Genomic DNA, 22,840 nt, shown 5'->3' on the forward strand with positions numbered 1-22,840 from the left:
GACCTACACTCACCTTTACTGGCTCCATCCCTGCCTCTTTGACCTGTCTGTCTCCTCTCCACCTATCTTCTCCTCTATCCATCTTCTATCCGCCTCCCCCTCTCTCCCTATTTATTTCGGAACCCCCTTCCCCTCCCCCATTTCTGAAGAAGGGTCTAGGCCCAAACGTCAGCTTTCCTGCTCCTCTGATGCTGCTTGGCCTGCTATGTTCATCCAGCTCTACACCTTGTTATCTTAGATTCTCCAGCATCTGCAGTTCCTACTACCTCGGATCAAGATCCTGTTGTACTCTGAAGTAACCTTCTTCGCTGCAAACTTACTAACCATACCTCTTATGTTCACATCCAAATCATTTATACAAATGATGAAAAGCAGTGGACCCAGCACCAATCCTTGTGTCACACCGCTGGTCACAGGCCTCCAGGCTGAAAAGTAACCCTCCACCACCACCGTGTCTTCTACCTTCAAGCCAGTTCTATATCCAAATGGCTAGTTCTCCCTGTATTCCACGTGATCTAACCCTGCTAACCAGTCTACCATGAGGAACCTTGACAAATGCCTTACTGAAATCCATGTAGATCATGTCCAAACATCTGCCCTCATCAATCTTTGTTACTTCTACAAAACACTCAATCAAGTTAGTGGACACGGCTTCCCATGCACAAAACCATGTTGACTATCCCTAATCAGTCCTTGCCTTTCCAAATATATGTAAATCCTAACCCTCAGGATTCCCTCTAACAACTTGCCCACCACCGATGTCAGACTCACTGGTCTTTGGTTACCTGGCTTTTCCTTACCACCTTTCTTAAACAGCACTTCCCTTTGTATTCATAAACCTACCGATCTGTCTTGAATATTCTCAATACTGAAGCAAGCATTCACAGCTCTGTTTACGCTAAGCAATTTCTCTTCATCTCGGTCCTAAATGGCTGAACCTTACACAATCTGTTGCTCTAGCTTAGACTCTACAGCCATGGGGAGCATCCACCTGGAATTTACCCAGTGTGGAATGCATTGCCAGAGAGGGTAGTGGAGTCGGCCTCATTAGGGGCATTTAAGCAGCTATTAGATAGGCATATGGATAATAGTATAAGGTAGGGGTGGAGGTTAGATAGACCTTAGGATTAGGGTAGAAGTTCGGCACAACATCGTGGGCCAAAGAGCCTGTACCGTGCTGTACTGTTCTATCTTATATGTTCTAAAGCACCTTACAAATTGTAAAGGTTACAATGAAATCATCTCTCACTTTACAAACTGTACAAGATGGTGAGAAGCACAGATATAGTGGATAGCCAGAGACTTTTTCCCAAGGCAGAAATGACTATTACGAGGGGGCATAATTTTAAAGGTGATTGGAGAAAGGTAGAGGGGATATGTCAGAGGTCGGTTCTTTACACAGAGAATGGTGGGCGTGTGGAATGCGCTGCTGGCAGTGGTAGTGGAGTCCTTACATTAGGGACATTTAAGTGACTCTTAGGTAGGCACATGGATGATAGTAAAATGTAGAGTATGCAGGGTAGTTTGATCTTAGAGTAGGTAAATAGTTTGGCACAACATCGTGGGCCAAAGGGCCTGTACTGTGTTGTACCGTTCTATGTTCTTTACAAACTCTAGGAAATATCAAACTATCCTACTCAATTTCTGAACATTCACTGCACCTTCTCTAAGGCACGTGAATCCTTCTTTAGGTAAACAGATCAAAACTGTCCACAGTACTCTGGGGTGACCTCATTAACACCCTAAATAATTTGAGTAAAATTTCACCCTAATACTTCAAATTTTCTTGCATTTGGCCCCTTGAGTTTGCTCTGCCATTCGAAAGAATCATGCTGATCTGACATTCCGTAAGTCCACTTTCCTGCCCTTTTCCCAGCTGATCAAGAATCTTTCTGTCTCAGCCTTAAATATATACAAAAAGCTGCCACAGAGCTGGGGGTGGCAGAGTGTCTATTCTAAAGACTCTCAACCCCTAAAGAAATTATACCTCATTTCACAGATAAATTAGCACCTTTTTATTCTGAGACTGTGTCCCCTGGTCCTAGACTCTCCCATGAGGGAAGACATCCTCTCAGCATTTATCCTACCAAGCCCCTTAAGAATCCTACATGTTTCAATGAGATCACGTCTCATTCTTCTAAACTCCAGTGAGTCCCAACCTGTTTAATCTTTGCTTATAAGACAATCCCTCCATACCCAGGGGCATCCAATGAACATTCTCTGAGCTGCCTCCAATGAAACAACATCCTTCCTCAAATGAGGGGACCAAACCTGCTCACAGTACTCCAGATGTGATCTCACCAGTACCTCATACAGTTACAGTAAGCCTTCCCCAATCTTATTCTGATTCCCTTAAAATAACAGCCAACATTCCATTAACCTTCCTGATTACCTGCTGCACCTGTGTGCTAGCTTTCTCTGTTTCACGTGCAAATACACACAATACCAAAGTCCATTTGTGTTGCAGCTTTTCTCCATTTAAATAATACTTTTCTTTTGGCTCTTTTGTTCTCCCTTCCAAAGGGAGGTGATGGCTGGACAATTAATCCAGAGTCCCAAGTAATGTTCTCCGGACCAGAGTTCAAATCTCACCACGGCAGATGGTGGAATTGGAATTCAATTAAAATCCGGAATTAAGAGTCAAATAATGACAATGAATCCATTGTCGATTGTCAGGGAAACAAAATCCATCTGTTCACTAATGTCATTTAAGGAAGGAAACTGCCATCCTTACCTGATGTGGCCTACATGTGACTCCAGACCCACAGCAATGTGGTTGACTCTTAACTGGCCTCTGGGCCAGGAATGCTGGTATAACCAGCGATGCTCTTATCCCATTTATGATTTTTTAACAAACTGAAAACTTCACATTTTGCCCACTTACTGAACTTCTGTAAACTGTAACTACTTCACAACATGCCTTTCCATCTACTTTTGCATGATCTGCAAATTTGGCTACAGTAAATTTGCTTCCTGCCTCTAAGTAATTACTTTATATCATGAACAATTGCAATGCCAGCACTGATCTGTGGAACCCACTGACTACTTGAGAAAAAACCCCTTATCCTCTGAACAGCCTACAGTTACTTGCTTTTTGCCACCTTCCTTTTTTTTTGAATAGGGACGTCACATTGGCAGAATCCAAGGATTTTGAGAAAACTTACAACGAATGCATCCAATCTGTAGTTATTTTTTAGGATCCTAGGATTCAAGGCACTGGGGCAGAGCACTTCTGTTTATCTAATACTACTTCTCTAGTGATTTTTTTTTTTTAAGTTCCTCCCCCTATTCTTTATTAACAGAGTAGAACATAGAACAGTACAGCACAGTACAGGCCCTTCAGCCCACGATGTTATGCCAAACTTTTACCCTAAACCTAAGGTCTATCTAACCTCCACCCCTACCTTATACTATCATCCACATGCCTATCTAATAGCCGCTTAAATGCCCCTAATGAGGCCGACTCCACTACCCTCTCCAGCAATGCAGTCCACGCCCCTACCACTCTCCGAGGAAAGAACTTACTTCTGACGTCTCCCCCATATCTACCTCCACTCACTTTAAAACTATGTCCCCTCGTAATAGCTACCTCCACTCTAGGAAAAAGTCTCTGGCTGTCCACTCTATCTATACCTCTATCAAGTCACCTCTCATCCTTCGTCGTTCAAAAGAGAAAAGCCCTAGCTCTCTCAACCTGTCCTCCTAAGACCTTCCCTCCATTCCAGGCAACATCCTGGTAAATCTCCTCTGCACCTTTTCCAACGCCTCCACATCTTTCCTGTAATGAGGCAACCAGGACTGGACACAATACTCCAGATGTGGCCGAACGAGGCTTTTGTATAGCTGGAGCAAAACTTCATGGCTCTTGAACTCAATCCCTCTATTAATGAAAGCTAACACACCATACGCCCTCTTCTTAACAACTCTATCCACCTGGGTGGCAGCTTTCAGGGAACTGTGGACATAAACCCCGAGATCCCTCTGCTCCTCCACACTGCCAAGAATCTTTCCGTTAACCCTGTATTCTGCTTTCAAGTTTGTCCTTCCAAAATGAATCACTTCACACTTTTCAGGGTTAAACTCCATCTGCCACTTCTTAGCCCAGCTCTGCATCTTATCAATGTTCCTTTGTAACCTAGAACAGCCCTCTGCACTGTCCACAACTCGACCCACCTTCGTATCGCCCGCAAACTTACTAATCCATCGTTCCACTCCTACATCCAAATCATTTACAAAAATCACAAATAGAAGAGGACCCAGAACAGATCCTTGTGGTACACCACTCGTAACTGAGCACCATGTTGAATATTTTCCGTCCACTACCATCCTTTGTCTTCTAAGGGTCAGCCAATTCTGAATCCAATCTGCCACATTTCCCCCTATCCCATGCCTCCTTACTTTCCGCATGAGCCTACCATGGGGAACCTTATCAAACGCCTTACTTAAATCCATGTATACCACATCCACTGCTGTACCTTCATCCACGTGTTTGGTCACCACTTCAAAGAATTCAATAAGGTTTGTGATGCATGATCTACCCCTCACAAACTGACTATCACGAATCAAAGTGATCATAAATCCTATCTCTCAGAGCCCTTTCCAATAATTTGCCCACCACTGACGTAAGACTAACTGGCCTGTAATTTCCACGGTTATCCCTATTCCCTTTTTTGAATAAGGGAATGACGTTTGCCACTCTCCAATCTTCCGGCACTATACCCGTGGACAGTGAGGATGAAAAGATCATCGCCAAAAGCCCTGCGATCTCTTCACTCACTTCCCATAGAATCCTTGAATAAATCCCATCAGGCCCGGGGGAATTATCTATCTTCAAGTTCCTCATAATTCCTAGCACATCTTCCTTACTAACATCCACCTCCTCTAGCCTACCAGCCTATTTCACACTGTCCTCCCCAACAACTAGGTCCCTGTCAGTTGTGAATACCAAAGAAAAGTATTCATTAAGGACCTCTCCTATCTCTTTGGGCTCCGTGCACAAATTCCCTTTACTATCCTTGATCGGCCCTACCTTTTCTCTGGTCATTCTCTCATTCCTCACATACGAGCAAAAAGCTTTGGAGTTTTCCTTGGTCCTAGCTGCCAAGATTTTCTCATGCCCCCTTATAGTTCTCCTAAGCCCTTTCTTCAGCTCCTTCCTGGCTAACTTGTATCCCTCTAGAGCCTTTTCCGATCCTCGTTCAAAGGGATAGTCAAAGTGGTTCATTCAAGGACCTCCAGATCCGTTTCAATACCAAAATATTCCTAGTTTTCCACCACTTGAAAAATATTCCCAACAAAAATAAATAACTTCACGCTCTGCACCTTATATTCAATCAATAAAGAACAATCAATAAGGAAGGTATTCAATGTGTTGGCCCTCAGCACAAGGACAACGGATTGATGGTTGGTTAGCGGAGTTGGCTGGGCAGCTGGTTTGCAATGCAGTGCGCTGTCAACAGCATGGGTTCAATTCTCATACTGACTGAGGTTAGCATGAAGGACTCTCTTACTCAGCCTCGCCCTTGTCCGAGGCAGGTTAAACCACCACCAATGAGCGCGCAGCCTTACGGTCCAGTAGGACTATGGCTACATTACCTTTATTTTGAGAGAATTAAAATAAAGTTCTCAATGTGATCTGGAGCCAAGACCTCATCTGGAATGCCAGATCTCAAACAGTTCTTACAGCCTCCTCATACTGGTCTAGAAAAATTATACCATATACTGTTCTTCCCAAAGTTGGAGGAATAAATTATTGCTCTAATCCCAGTACTCCACCAAACACCACAAAAAACATAAAAATATACTTCCTGATTACTGAGACGACCAATTAAAAGCCTCATCCATATCAGATTATTAAATAAAAAGGCACATCAACTTGATTTCTTTATTAAATGATATTAAAGGGTTTATTATCAAAATGAAGTCATTTAGCAAAGATGCAATAACTGGTTCATATTCACAGTTGCTAATCTGGAGGTATACGTGCTTACCTTCTAAATAACCCCAAAATATACACACACTGTTCAGGTAAAGAGGAAAAACGGATTTCCCTCTAAAGGATTTCATTTTAAAAACTGAAAAATAATTTCTGAACGTTAGGAGTATCCTTGAAGTTAAGAAGTAGATTGTTCCAAACTCGGTCATTCTGATGTTCTGGCTTGTGCAGTCAAGTCATTATTCACACGTGCTTTCTCTGGAGTCTTGGCAGATACCAACTGTCCAGGAACTTGGTGATTCCTCAAATGCAACAAGATCTGGACAATTTCCAGGGTTGAGCTGACAAGTGGCAAGTAACATTCATGCCACACAAATGCCAGGCAATGACCACCTCCAAAGAGACAAGAAAGTACTCAATAACTGACAGGACACTAGAATGATAAGATATAGGAGAATTAGGCCATTTGGTTCATCGAATCTGCTCCACCATTGGATCATGGATTATGTGATCATACCAGATGGACTACACCCGAGTTCTAAAGGAGATAGCTGAAGAGATAGTGTAAGCATTATTAGTGATCTTTCAGGAATCGCTAGAGTAAGGGAGGGTCCCAGGGGACTGGAAAATAGCTAGCGTGACACCCCTGTTTAAAAAGGGAGTAAGGCAAAAGACGGAAAATTACAGGCCGATTAGCCTAACCTCAGATTTTGAAGTCCATTGTGAAGGATGAGATTTCTGAATATTTGGAAGTGTATGGTAAAATAGGGCAAAGTCAGCACGGTTTCATCAAGGGGAGGTCATGCCTGACAAATCTGCTAAAATTCTTTGAGGAAGTAACGAGCAGGGTAGACCAAGGAGAGCCAATGGATGTTATCTACCTGGACTTCGAGAAGGCCTTTGACAAGGTGGCGCACAGGAGGCTGAGTAAGATAAGGGCCCATGGTGTTACAGGCAAGGTGCTAGCATGGATAGAAGATTGGCTGTCTGGCAGAAAGCAGACAGTGGGGATAAAAGAGTCTTTCTCAGGATGACAGCCGGCAACAAGTGCTGTTCCGCAAGGGTCAGTGTTGGGACCACAACTTTTCACTTTATACATTAATGACCTAGATGAAGGAACTGTGGGCATTCTGGCTAAATTTGTAGATGATACAAAGGTAGGTGGAGGGGCAGGTAGTATTGAGGAGGTTGGGAGGCTGCAGAAGAACTTGGACAGGTTAGAAGAGTGGACAAAGTGGCAGATGGAGTACAACATGGGAAAGTGTGAGGTCACGCACTTTGGTAAGAAGAATAAAAACATGGACTATTTTCTAAATGGGGAGAAAATTCAAAAGTCTGAAGTGCAAAGAGACTTGGGAGTTCTAGTCCAGGATTCTCTCAAGGTAAACTTGCAGGTTGAGTCAGTAGTCAGTAAGGCAAATGCAATGTTGGCATTTATTTTGAGAGGACTTGAATATAAAAGCAGGAAAGTACTATTGAGGCTTTATAAGGCCCTGGTCAGGCCACATTTGGAGTATTGTGTGCAGATTTGAGCCCCATTATCTCAGGAAGAATGTACTGTCCCTGGAGTTGTTTCAGAGGAGGTTCACGAGAATGGTCCCAGAAATGAAAAGCTTTACAAATGAGGAATGTTTGAGGACTCTGGGATTATACTCATTGGAGTTTAGAAGGATGAGGGGGGGATCTAATTGAAACTTCCAGAATACTGAACGGCCTGGACAGAGCGGATGTTGGGAAGATGTTTCCGTTGGTAGGAGAGACTAGGACCCGAGAGCACAGCCTTAGAGTAAAGGGAAGACCTTTTAGAACGGAGATAAGGAGAAACGTCTTCAGCCAGAGAGTGGTGAATCTATGGAATTCACTGCCACAGAAGGCTGTGGATGCCAGGTCATTGAGTACATTTAAGACTGAGATAGATAGGTTCTTGATTGTCAAGGGGATCAAGGGTTACGGGAAGAAAGCGGGAGAATGGGGTTGAAGAACTTATCAGTCATGATTGAATGGTGGCACAGACTCGATGGGCCGAATGGCCTAATTTCTGCTCCTATGTCTTATGTTTCTCAAACCCATTCTCCTGCCTTTTCCCCCTAACCCTTAATCCCCTTACTAATCAAGAACCTATCTCATTCTTAAATACACTCAATGACTTGGCCTCCAAAGACTCCTGCAGCAATGGGTTCCCCAGATTCACCACCCTCTAGGTGAAAAAATTCCTCATCTCAGTTCACTGAGGCTGTGCTAATCTTAGTCTCTTCTGATCCTAATCTCCCCTAGTAGAGGAAACATCGTATTCATGTCCACTCTATCCAAAAGGAACAGGGTGATTTTGGGGTGTTGTTCACACACTCCTGAAGGTGGTTGGACAGTTTAATACAGTAGTTAAGGTGACATACAGGACACTTGCCTTTATCAGTCAAGGCACAAATTGTAAAACAAGTGAGTTAAGTTGGAGCTGTATAAAACTTCGTAGTATTATGTGCAGTTCTGGTCACCACACTATAGGAAGGATGTGATTGCACTGGAAGGGATACAGAGGAGATCCATCAGGATGTTGCTCGAAATGAAGCATTTCAACAATGAAGACAGATTGGATAAACTCAAACTGTTTTCTTTGGGTACAGAAGGTTGAGGGGGTTCTGACTGAGGTGTATAAGAATACGAGGGGCATGGACAGGGTGAACAGTGTCAAGAAAGGGGAATACTTTTAAGTCAAAGGCAGGATGTTTAGAGGGAATATAAGGAAAACATGTTTTCACCTAAAGGATGATGGGGGCCTGGAATGCACTGTCTGGGTGGGCAGTTGAGGTGGGAAACCTCAACCTTGAAATGTCATAACATTTAAGGTTATGGCTCCGTGTGAAAAAGAAAGACTAGTGCAAACAGTACAACATAAGAACAGGCCCTTCGTCCCAGCATATCTGTGCCAACTATGATGCCATTCTAAACTAAACTCAGCTGCCTGCACATGGGTGATATCCCTCTGTACCGTATGATTCTATAGTCTGTGATCTATGATCAGAGAGAGAATCTAACCATCACCACTTGACATTCAATAGCATCTCAATCACTGAAAGCCCCACAATCAACATCCTTGGGGTTACAATGGACCAGAAACTCAACTAGACTAGTCCTATAAATACTGTGGCTACCAGTGCAGATCAGAGGCTAACTCACCTCCTAACACTCCACAATCTACAAGGCACAAGTCAGGAATGAATGGAATACTTCCCATTTTCCTAGATGAATGCAGCTCTAACAGCACTAAAGTAGCTGACACCATCCAAAACAAAAAGCAGCCCACTTGATTAGTAATACAATCACAAATATTCAGTCCCTCAACCATCAACACTCAGTAGCAACTACATGCACCACCTAGACGCACTGCAGAAATTCACTAAGACTCCCAAAACAGCACCTCCCAATCCCAAAAGCACCACCATTTGAAGGACAAGGATGCATAAGATACATGGGAACACCACAACCACACGTCCCTCTCCAAGCCACTCACCATCTTGACTTGGAAATAGATCACTTGTTCCTTCAGAGTTTTTGGGTCAAAACCCTGGAACTCCTTCCCTCAGGGCATTATGCGAGTGCAAATACACCAAATGGACTGCAGCAGTTCCAGGAAGCAGCTCATCACCTTCAAGGGCCATGAGGGATGGCCAATAAATGCTGGCCCAGCCTGTGACACCTACGTCTCATAGTCAATTAAAAAATACACACTTTTTAGCAATTCAGTTGTTCCTCCAACGAGCAAATAGGTTTCACCCTAAACTCAACAGGGGTTTTCTTTCATATGATTTCTTTGGAGCCTTGTGTTTTTAAAAAAAAAAGCTCCAACATCTACGAATCTTTCAGTGATCTCTTTTAAAGAAACCACTTCAGGTATCTCCACAAAACCGGAAATAAATCTGTTTTTCCAAATCATTCAAAACACAAGTTCAAGAAATATTAATATGAAGCATCATCATAATACAATCCATAAACCCTTCCTGCTATCTATTACTGCAACTTTGATTTTTCTAGTAAAGGAAAAGAACTAACTCTCCCAAAATTACTATTGTTGCAGACACTTCTGACTTTTTAATTCATACTGCCCAACATGACAATTACTATTAGGGGACCAATATGCTGCTACATTGATGAAGTTCCTCCAACATGAGGCAAGACGTGGGGATGTTCACTGATTGCGCAATCTTCAGCACTATTTCAAATTGTTGAGATGGTGAAGCAGCAGCAAAACCTGAACATCCAGGCTTAGCCCAATTAGTGGCAAATAAGTTTCATGTCACACATGTTAAAGCAATGAAATCTTAAACAAGAAACAATCTAACCATCACCCCTGGAAATTGAATGATGTTACCATTTTATAATCTCGTCTTAACATCCTGGGGCTTACCACTGGCCAGAAATGGACCAGCCACAAAAGAGAAGGTTGAAGCTAGTAATCTTGCAGTAACTCATTTCCCGATTCCTCAAAACCTTCCGCTCAATGGCAATGCATGAGGAGTATGATGGAATACACTTCACTTGTCTGGATCAATGCAGCTTCAAAACACAAGCTCAAAAGCATCCAAGACAATTTTTATCCCTGCTTGATTGGCACCCTATTCACCATGAGAACACAGCATCAATAGGTTGACAAGACGCAATGCAGCAACTCAAGGCTCCTTCAACAGCACCTTCCAAACGCACGACTTCTACCACCCAGAAGGACAAGAGCAGCAGATACATGGGAACATCTCCACCTGCTAGTTCCCCTCCAAGCCACTCACTATCCTTACTTGGAAATGCATCACCATTCCTTCACAGTCTGAGTCAAAACCATGGAATTCTTTCCCTAAAAGTATTATGAGCATCCCAAGACCTCAATGACTGCAGTGGTTCAAGGCAGCAGTTCACCACCACCTTCAAGGTTGATTAAGGCGGGCATTAAATGCTGGCCCAGACAGTGATGCCCTATCATATGAAAAAATTATATTTCTTAACTGTACCTATACAAATTCTTTATTGCATCATTATTCACACTGGAGAAAATATTACCAAAAAGAGAAAAAAAAGTAGAAATTGATGGAAAAACTCAGCACATCTGGCAGCATCTGCAGTGAGAAAACAGAGTTAAAGTTTCCAGTTCTTTGTTTTATTACATCAGCCAGAAAAGACATGGACAAAGTTTGGAAAATTCTGGTATCTTGACCACAAAATCATTAACCAGGGGGTTTCACTTTAGCAGACAAACAAAACGATCGACAAAACTGAACGTGCAAAACATATAGGTGAATGAGAGAGAAACCTGAACTTAGTACAAATAACTGAGGAACAAGTTATACTTTGGAACCAGTCTGATAGATGATAACGATATTTTGTAATTGAGGCATCTGACTGGATTTCCTTCCTTGGCTGAGTGGACTGCTCCCGTGGCTTTGTTGTCTCCTTCTGACAAGTTGCTGTTGTTGAGTAACTGCGTTTCTAATTAGGTGTTTCAGGGCAGTACTAAGAGAATCCTACAATGGCAAAGGTCTCTTTAATTAAATAAGGTGCTAAAATAAGGCCCTGTCTGCCTCTTAGGTGGATGCAAAATATTCCAGTGCTAATTCATAGGTAAATGTCTTCATCCCTCTGGTGCCCTGGACAATATTTATCCCTCAATCAATAGCTGTTATCTACAAGATGCACTGCAGAAATTCACCAAAGCTCCTTAGCACTTCCCAAACCCATTACGCTTTCCATCTAGAAAGATGAGGACAGCAGATACAGGATTATAAAATGGTAACATGACTCAATTTCCAGGGGTGATGTTTAGATTGTTTCTTGTTTAAGATGTTCATTGCTTTAACTTGTGTGACATGAATGTTATTTGCCACTAATCAGCATGGGAACACCACCAATTGCACGTGCCCCTCCAAGCCATTCATAATACTGCCTTGGAAATATATCACTGTTCCTGGGCCAAAATCCTGGAATTCCCTTGCCAACAGCATTGTGGGTCTGTCTACAGCACATATACTGCAGCAGTTCAAGGCGGCAGCTCATCACCACCTTCAACGGGCAACTAGGGATGGGCAATAACTGCTGGCCAGTCAGCGACACCCGTGACCTACAAGTGAATACAAAAACACAAAAATAATCTGATCATCCCACTCCTGTTTGTGGGAGATTGCTAGGCACAAACTGACAACCATGTTTCCCTACATTACAACGGTGAATATCCTTCAATTACGGTTTATTAACTAAACTGCGCATTAGCATACCCTGAAATTATACAAAATACAAAGGTAAGATAGCTTGCTTAGACTGAATCACATCAGGTTAGGATAGGCTAGTCTAGTCATTTATGCCCATGTTTGCAGGCACATTGCCTATAGCATGGAGGCTCTTGGATCGAGTTCCCAGAACAAGTGGCAGGATAAAACACCTTTCACCTGCTGAAAGCCGAGTTCCTCCTGATGTTCGTTGAGCTTCAGTCTTTCTCAACAAGCAAAAAGTAAACTTAGCTTAAAGCAGATAGCTTCTGGTAGTGAACTGAATTTATTTAACGTAAATAATGTACATTAACAGCACAAGGCAGCAGTATTAACAAAGTTCTGACATCTAATCATATAAGGAGATGTGAAACAAGTGGCCAACAATTTGGTCAGGTTTGAATGAACGCCTTAATTGGGAGATTTAGTCAGTGTATTCTAGAGATTTGGACTCAGGCAGATAAAATCACAGCCACCAAAGATAGAGAAATGGAAAAGGTAGATGTGTAAGAGAATATTACATACTACAATTCCTTGGAAAGTGCAAAATACTCTACTAGATACAGCACTTAACAGAAACTACAAAAGAAATAAAGGCATATTCTAATTTCTCACGATGATTTAAAGTGCAAAGGCTGCTGTGATGCATTCTGCATTGGCAAACATCCCAAATAAATAAACAGTACAACTGTTTATGCTCTTTGCCAGCACACCGGGGAGAACTCCCCTGCTTTCCTAAACAATTTTTTTGGGAAATTTCATATTTTCTTGAAATAGTACACAAGGGTTTACACCATCTTACCTCAGACAGTGCACAGCCCCCTCAGTGTTAGAATGTTAAGCCTTTTTAAGTTAGGCCTCAGTTGGAATACTCTTCCACTTCCAGGCACCACACTTTATGAAGCATATCAAAGCCTTTTAGAGGATACAGCAATTTATTCGAATGATATCAGGGATGGTTAGGTGGTAAAATTAAGAGAAGCTAGAATCATTCTTCATGGAACAGAGAAGGATAAGGTGATATTTAATAGATGTACTCAAAATGATGACGCGCTTTCATAGAATAAATAAGGAAAAATTGTTCCCGGTTGCAGAGGAATCCAAAAACACAGTTGTTTATTGGTAAAGTGCTACAAGTGACTGGATGAGAATAATCTGACTCAAAGTTATGATGATCTGAAATGCACTGCTAAAAAGGGTGGGAATTCAACATCTAGCTTGACCAATAAATTAGCCAGAGATACAATTTAATCCAGTAATCTCCACTCCAGGGCATCTCTGCAAGGAGTTCCTCAGGTAGTGCCCTAGACCCAAAAACTTCAGTTGCTTTCTCAATGACCTCTGCTCACAATACTATGTACAGTTCCAATCACCCAGTTATAGGGAGGATATTATCAAGCTGGCGAGGGTTCAGAAGAAATTTACCAGGACATTATCGGGTAAGGATGATTTGAGTTATAAAGAAAGGTTGGATAAGCTGGGACTTTTTTTTTTTACTGGAGTGTAGTTTATAAAATAATGAGAGGTATAGATAGAGTTGATGGTAGTTGTCTTTTCCCTAAGATGGGAGATTTTAAGACTGAAGGCACATTTTTAAGGGGAGAGAAGGGAGGACAGATTTAAAAAAGACATAGGGGACAATTTTTATTTTACACAGAGGGTGGTTTGCGGGTGGAATGAACTTCCTCAGGATGCGGGTACAATTACACATTTAAAAGACATTTGGATAAGTACATGAACAGGAAAGGTTTGGAGGGATATGGGCCAGGAGCAGACAGGTGAGAAGTTCAGTTTGGGATAATGTTCAGCATGGACTGGTTGGCCCAAAGGGTATGCTTCCATACTGTATGACTCTATAAAGGTCAGAAGTGTGAATGTTCGTTGGTGATTGCACAATATTCAGCGCCATCCGCAACCTTTCAGATATCCAGTAATATTCAGGATTTCTACAGCTATGTATTATTGAGAACTGCTTTTACTGAAAAGCAACAAACTTCAGCTCAGAATTTTCTGTCTCCTGTTGATGTCTGGCCACAGCATTAGCTGCTCTTCCCTTTCTCCCACTCACCCTCTATCCTGTCTGTTATTCTCTCTTTCCTGCCAGACTTCAAAATAACTATACTGAAACAGGCTATTTGGCCTAGCCAGTTTGTGTTTAACCTCCCCAAGGGCAGTTGTTTTAAGCCTACTCTCATGATCAATTCCCTTTCATTCAACTACAGATCCAAACTATTTTTTAATGTTACTATTACCTCTTTAGTCCCAGAATTCCCTGGTGCCAATTTTCTTTGAGCTTCACATGTACATTATTCAACTATAACAACAATCTTGCAATTACATAGTACAGCAGCATTATCAAAAAAAAAGTTAATACTGTGCCATTTAAGGAGACGTTAGGGCAGATAACCAAATGCATGGTGTAAAGGCAGAATTTTCAGGAAGAAAGGGAGGGAGAAAGATGCATAGATTTAGGGAGAGGATTTTAGTGTCCAGGACCCATGTAGCTGAAGCAGTGATGATTGGATGAGTTTCCTTTACAGGCACTTGATAATGAATTACATCGGTCAAGTCTAGAATTAACAAAGATATGGACAAGGATTTTAGCAGATGAGCCAAAGCACTGCAAAAGATAGAAATAGGCAGCAATATTGCAGATGCACACAGAGAAGGGAGAAAGAATAGCAAAAAATCAAGGTCATTTGATCAAAATGTCTCACATTGGTATTTATTTACCACATCTTCCCAGGCTTCATCTACCTTTTTATGACCAATTTTTCTCATCACCCTGCTCAGAGATTTGATATATTAACACACCTCTGGAGCAAGTGGGACTTGAATCTGGGCCTCCTAGTCCATGGGTAGGGACACTACTGCTGCACCACAAGAGGGCTTCATCCAATCTTATCAGTATATCAATCAAACCAGAGCCCATTGAGGGGGTTCCTTAGAGTTGCCCCAAGTCAAGACCAGCTTGGTGGGGCAGCAAATCAAGCCTGGCTTTAAACTAAATACTGTAAAGAGTACATTGACCAACTGAGCCCCCTGGTGACTCCCAAAGTTATTGGAAGGCAAGAGAAGCACATTAGGTTTCTGTCCTCTCATGAAGTTTTACAAGAAATCGAAAACCATAAATTCCATGTGTGAACTACAAAACTAGGTGGATTTGGGCTTTGTACAACCAAGTTACGCAGACAACATTTTCATTGCAGTTGTAACAACATAATAAAAGCTCAAGTGTTATTGCTTGATAAAAAGCCCAAGTATTTGTGTTCCAGCTCCTAGAGCCTTTATTGACAGAGTCAGAGGCTAGTTCTGAGCCCAGCCCAGAAAATTAAATCTGTTGGCACAACTGAAGATAGATAGATTTGCATTTATACAGTACCATTTGTGACCTCAGGATGTCAGAAACTATTTCATAGGCAATGAAGTACTTTTCATATATTTTCGCTGTTGTAACGTAAGAGAAACAGCAGAAAATCTGCAGAGAAAACTCAATAAAACAATGAAGGAATGTGCTTCGGAAGAAATATTGATCAGAAAAGCTCTCCTATTCTTTATTGAAAAAAAATTTCCACACCTTACGACACTCCCCTATTCTGTATGTGCCAGGCAGTACATTTAGTCAACATAGGTCCCACATAGTGACCATGTTCTTTTGATCTAGGTGTATGGTCTTTAATAGAGATGGAAAACTCAAACTGCAGCCCATATTCAATCTACTCAACCAAACCATTTCATTCAAATTCATTTTGAGCACCCAATTTCAACTTTGCCATGCTGTTTCCAACACCTACGCAAATTGTGACAGTTCAAATTTTTGTGTGCAAAATGATTTGGAATTATTAGGATCAGACTTTTAATGCACTTAAGTAAATAAATACGGCATCAGTCTGTCTTCCAGCCTGAAAAACAGGCTGAGAAATTTAATGTCCAATTAAAACATTATATGGTGTACATTTCAAAATTTGCATCCCAAGAAACGATTATGGCTATTAGTCAAGACTTTGGATAGCTTTTTTAAAATCTAACCCATGTTTTGTAATCAGCTTGTTTAGAGATCTTATTACACACCTCTGGAGCAGGTGGAACTTAACTCGAGTCTCTCAGGGCAAGGGACACTACCATCATATCACAAGAGGGCCCATTCTTAAATCACTTAAATGATTTACATCTTGCAAAACACTCTCCATGCTCCTCTTCACTAAACCCCAATTCGATCTTGGCCCGGTCCTCCACTTCTACAAGCAGAAAAAACAACTGTATATTTTTAATGTTATCTATAAATTAAAGATAGAGTACAGGGTTAGATAGAGCAAAACTCCTACACTGTATCCAATAGAGATGTACTTGTCTTTGGACTGTTTGATGGAGACACAGCAAAGCTCCTCTACACTGTCTTCATCAAATAATCCTAGAGCACATACAGCACAACATTAGATAGAAGATCAAAGCTCCCTCTGAACTGTTCCCATCAAACACCCCCACCACAGGCATATGACAGGATTAGATACGAGAAAGGCTTACTCTACTCTTCTAAACTGAAAGTCAAGTGCCCTCAAAACTGTCCTCAGCAAACATTCCCAGGCCGGGCAGAACACAGGGAAACATGCCAAACTCCCTCCGAGTTGGGCCTGACCATCCCAGGTTTCCCAATGTACCATTCCAAATCTTCCACTTGATAAATGCCAAAACCTTTTCAGAACCATACAAAATTTGGTTTAAGCAGCATAATATGAATTGTGAGTAATGTGAATTAAGTATTTAACAGATTAAATTATCTGATAATTAGAATCCATGCCTCAGATGCTAGCACTCTTCACTAAGAGTCATAAGAAAACAGGTACAAGCCTCATTCCAGAGATTTAAATACATAACCTGGGCTGACATTTGAGTGAATGCCGTACTGTCAAAGATACTGTCTTTCAAATGTGACATGTAAACTAACATTGGCCTACTCTCTCAGGATGGCCTAAGAAATCTCAAGGCATCATTTGAGAAATAGACCTCCTTTGTTTCAATTGCACCAATTGTTTCATTGACATTTGTTGGGCAAAATCAGCCACACATTTCCTAAATTACACCAGTGATCACACTTCGCCAACTGTAAAATATATCGGGACATGCTGACAGCTTGAACGGTTCTACAGAAATGCACATTATCATTTTTTAATTAATTGACTATACTCTATCACATTTAAATATATCCAAGACTGGCATATTACAAAATGTTTATTAATTATGATAGTTTTAAGTCTGCACAGAGAACGAATCAGCCATGCTCACTAGTTGCAAAACCTAAACTTTCTCTCCTGAGGGCTCTGCATGCTCGTCATAATTTATGATCAATATTACTAAGAGTTTGGTGGTAAAGTTATCAACGGGTTGGGATCAATGGCACATAAATGGACAAAGGAACAGATCAGCCATGAGTTCATTGAATGACTGACCATTTGTTTTGCCAATCTACTATAATGAGTCTCACTTTGAACTCAGTCTATCTGTAAGCTATGCTAGCCTGCCTCATGACCTGCATCAGTATAGTCTGCATCCTGAAAAGGAATTTGCAGTTACATAGCATGCGAACATATGAATTAAGATCAGGAGTAGGCCATTCAGCCCCTCTAGATTGTTCTACCATTCAATAAAATCATGGTTGATCTGATTTTGGTCTTAACTCTGCATTCAAACCTACTCTCAACAACTGCTGACTCCCTTGTTAGTCAAGAATCTACCATCTACCACTGCCTTAGAAATACTCAACAACTACCACTCTCTGGGAAGACTGTTCTAAAGACTCAGGATTTTCAGAAAAATTCCTCCTCATTCCATCTTAGATGGGAGACTGCTTAACTTTAAACTGTATCCTCCAATTCTAGACTCCATCAAGGGGAATAATCCTTTGAGCATCCTCCCTATCCATTCCTCACAAGATCTTATATGTCTCAATAACATCACCTCTCATTTTCCTAAATTGGAATGGATACAGTTCCAGCCGATCTAACTTTTCCCCATAAAACAAATTCCCACATCCCAGCAATCAGTCAAGTGCACTTTCACTAAACTGTTTCTAATGTATTCACATCCTTTTCTGAAAGAGGGAGGCCAAAACTGTACAAGACAGCGACACCCACATACCACAAGTGAATTAAAGATATAGGCTGACAATTTGACAAAGTGGCTATGGGAAGAGGTATGTGTGTTGTATGAACCAGTTGGACTGAATGGCCTGTTCCTGCGCTGTAAATTCTATACTGCACTGCAAACACTATGTAAATACTGCTGCAGGACAGTGGGGAGAACATCCCGTTCTTAAAAATAGTGTCATGGAAATTCAGTCTTTAAGTCATTAACACTTCAATATCATTTCTCTAATCAAGTAAAAATGATAGGTCCCAGTCAAGCTTTTAAAACAAAGCAAATAGTTTAAGTAACTAGTTTCATATCTAGAGGTCCTCAAACATAAGGACCAGAACATTCTTAAGCTTTGACACTGCTGATTTAGCTTATTTTGGCTGTTAGTCTCAGGACCCCGACCGAAGATTTTGTTTTTTTTTGGGGGAGTACTGTTATTTTGAGATAAAACACCACTCAACTCCCCAGAACTGCTCAAGGTCACCAAAGCGTGTATCTGTTAAATGCAGGATTGTATCACATAGCTCCTTTACTTTCTCTTCCCACCTCCCATTCTCCATAACCAGGAGATGGTGAAAAACCCCAAGAAAAAAATGACAGCAATAACCTACAATCAGTAGTACGAAGAGGTCGGGCCACAAGACATCATTAACTGGACTCTCATCCTCGGACACCTGAAAGTTAGAACATGATATGAATACCAGGCCAGCTCTGTAAAAAATATAACTCCAATATAGGAAATAAAAATTTCACTCAGACATTCCATTATTTTCTCATGTTCTTTTTCCCCCCATTCTTTCTCAGAATCTGCAGCATAAAGAGGCCGTTTGGCTCATCATGTCTGTGCCAACTCTTAGAGAATATCTTCTCTCTCTGCAGTCTGGTCCTAACCCATCAATTTATCAATCCCACTTTAAAAGTTACAACTGATTCTCCTGCCAGCACCCTTTTAGGTCACATATCCAAGACCTTAACTCACTGTGTAGATACTGTTCTTTTTTGTAGCCAATTATGCTGAAGCTTCTGGTTACAGATCTTTGACTGTGGAAAGAATCCTTTCCTGTTCAAGCAAAACCATGTGTCATTTTGGAACAACTTTACAGAATCTCCTCTGATCTTGTCTGCTCTTACCCAGCATCTCTAGCTCACCCAAATGTTCCCTTCTCTTGAAGTTGCTACACTAGGGACCTTCTTGAGAGCATATACCCATATGTAGTGCTGTCAAACAAAAATACCTGTATAATATGCTTGCATCATCCTGTTGCCTGCAAGCTTGAAGACTTGAACTGTCTTATAAGTCAACCAGGTAAAGAACAGCTAATCAGGATGGCGATGTGCCACACTTAATGTTGACCATGGCACCAATAGTTAGAGTAAAAATTTGACCTGGACAGCAAACATCACAACTGCAGAAACATTTACTGTTGCTTGGTCAGCCTTTGACTGACTACCCCACACATCTTGGAGCCAGTCCTGCAAAGGCCTGAAAACACGCTCAAGGTTTGCGGCCTCTACACCCGACCTCAGGCCTTAGAATGTAGGGACTATCCTCTACAAGAAGAACCAAGATCTCAATGAGACGAAAATGCATAACTTCTAAGCAATGCTGTGAAACAGCATGCAGTAACGTAGGTGGGACTGACGTAAGAATCAGTTTTCAGATGGAAGTTTGCTCGAGTCTGTGCAAGGCACTGATGAAAAGCTAAACTATGTCGATTACAGCCAATATCCCAACATTACTAATATCCCAACATACCAGCCTGATCAGATGAGGGTTCACAGGACTACACGGAATTTACAGGTGAGAAACCAGGTCATATGGTCCAACAGGCCAATGGTGATGTTTAAGCTGCAAACAAGCCTACTCCCATCTACATACCAGTCTTTCCTCCTATTTCTTTCTTCCTCACATGTTTATCTAGCTTTCCCTAAAATGCATCTAAACTGTTCAGCCAAACCACTCCCTATGATAGCCAGTTCCACACTTTCATTATTCTCCAGGTAAAGACATTTCTCGAGTTTTGCATTCCCATCAAGTCCAAAACTAAAGGGCATAGGTTTAAGGAGAGAGGGGAAAGATTTTAAACGGGACCTAACAGGCAACTTTTTCACAAGAGGGTGGTGCATGTATGGAATAATCTGCCAGAGGAAGTGGTGGAGGCTGGTAGAATTACAGCATTTTAACAGCAACTGGATGGATATGTGAATAGGAAGGATTTAGACGGATATGAGCCAAATACTGGCAAATGGGACTAGATTAAATTAGGATCTGGTCAGCGTGGATGCGTTGGACCGAAGGGTCCGTTTCCATGCTGTACAGCTCTATGACTCTGTTATGACATCTGATCATCTGACATTAACAGGGACAGTCCATTAGGAGGGTCATAGGGAGAAAAATCAAGATGCAGGAAGACAGGGCTCAGAACAGACAAAGGAGACCTCATGGTCCAAGTGGCCCACTATACCAGAAGTGTGAGCATGCTTTTCAACTCTAAAGGGCATCACAGCAAGCCTGACCACATGTTCACTTAACATGTACTGTACACAAGGAGTAACAAGTTAGTGAGTCGAGTGCTATTTGGTGAGTACTTGGAATGTCACAGCACAAACTTACCTAGAGGAACGTTCACATCACTGTAATAAAGGCTTACTGCCCACATTAACCACATTCCTTACAAGAGACGTATTTAAAGGAGATTTTAAAATTTACTTGCATTTTACTATTCTATGTTGAAATCTTACACAAAAGCACAAAGTTCGGCAAGGAACAAAGTAGTGGAGTAGTACCATAAACAAAAGGCATTGAGGACAGGCTGGAACCTGGACAGGCCGAGAATAAAGATGTAACTCCATTTCCAAATATATTTTTGGGTGTGTAAGGCCAGGGACAACAAACAGACACAGTCAGAATAAAATTTGACATCAGGATGAGTACATGCACTTGAACACTGAATCCTTGCTGAAAACATCTGCGAAATGAAACAGGTTCAGACTTGCAATGATACCCTTTGCAGTTGAACAGTGCACACACAGGGTCTGGGCTTGCAATGAAGAACAACTTCAGTGAAGCACCAGAGGGACAACAATACTCACGGATCAATATCTCAAAGGAGTCTGCAACTTCTGCTGGGGTAATGAATGACGGGACGGAGGTCAAAGAAATACTTAAACTCAAACCGACTACAAACTTTTCTGAAGTTGTACAAAAAAAGTATCAATTTTCTTTCAAAAGCACAAATATAACTTATAAAAATCAGAATTTTAATGTAAAGGTGAACTATTATTTTTGCTTTTCTGTCCAAATATGCTGCCTGACCTGGAGAATGCTCCCAGTATTTTAAGTTTTTATGGGATTTTTAGCTTTTGGTACAGAAAAACTGAGAATTCTGAAATATTTTACCTTGACTTCCAATAACAAAATATCACTCATAACATGTTAATCTGAAAAATCAAAATAGCACATGAATTGATAATATAGATAGTAACTCTTGAGATTAATTTAGCTAACTGTTTACATATTGGGAAACTTTTAAAGTGTGCCTAAATTAGAAATACAGCTAGATTTTTCAGATAAACTTCTAGGAAACTCATCAATTCTTATGCTGATCTATAAAATTTATAATCTTTAATGAGTGCTTTAAAGAACTGTAGAAATTTCTTCAGTAAAATTTCATATGCTACCCCCTCAAAATACAACTCTATTTGCAAATTAATTTCTGCAATATGTAAACCGTGAAGTATCCTGTACAACCAGGTACAAGCTCCAACTTTACCCTAGCGCAAACATAGTATTCTTCCTCTCTGTTTCCAAATCTTTAAAGCAATAAAAGGGGCAGATCCAAAACACTGCTTCTCCATTCAATCAGTACAGTTACCAAGTGACATGGGCACAAAATTTCATCCCAGTCATACTGTCCTAGACACAAGAGTATTACATTTTCAAAAATGCACCTTTCATAGAAAAACACATTCTTATTTAAGACTACATGTTAATGTACAATTTAATCACAAAATACCTCAATAACTCCACAAAGTACAAGAAACCAAAATGACAAGGAAAGTTGTAAAGAAAAGACTCCAAAGTCCACTACCACATGCATGAGAAAATAGTGAGGACTTGCAATAATGCAGTCAATTTAAGAACCTACCATTGACTCCCAATTGCCAAAATTCAGCTCCACCTTACCCTATACACTCCATGCACCTAATTTTATGGCTTTCTTTCTTTGAGGGAGTTAAATCTCTGAAAAGCAAAAAGTGCAAATTTGTTTGCTTCTAAGTAAACCTGTGTAATTAAAGCAAAGTTGCTCATGTCTTTTCAATGTTCCACAGCTCCATACATATCTTCCCCCTCAGAAGGGGGCAAGCTAACAGTGGAAGCAACGACAGATCATGAAGAGACCAAGGAGTGGGGGTGGAAGGAATGGGGCAACTAGACTGGGAGAAGAGAGAGTTGGGGGGGGGGGGGGAAAGGGGGAGGGGGGGGGGGGGGGGGGGGAAGGCGGGGGGGGGGGGGGGGGGGGGGGGG

The 22,840-nt window shown here is 41.3% G+C and overlaps 1 protein-coding gene across 1 annotated transcript in view; it reads right to left on the minus strand.

Moving 5' to 3' along the window:
* Positions 1–22,840, minus strand: part of chd6 (chromodomain helicase DNA binding protein 6) — a 234,949-nt gene that overhangs the window by 206,528 nt on the left and 5,581 nt on the right. The window contains exon 2 of the mRNA XM_048608166.1: positions 18,924–18,986. The gene's annotated coding sequence lies outside the window, so the exon portion shown is untranslated. The remainder of the gene's footprint in view (positions 1–18,923; positions 18,987–22,840) is intronic.

The sequence above is a fragment of the Rhincodon typus genome, chromosome 19 (assembly GCF_021869965.1).
Source record: "Rhincodon typus isolate 14 chromosome 19, sRhiTyp1.1, whole genome shotgun sequence".
Lineage (NCBI taxonomy): Eukaryota > Metazoa > Chordata > Chondrichthyes > Orectolobiformes > Rhincodontidae > Rhincodon > Rhincodon typus.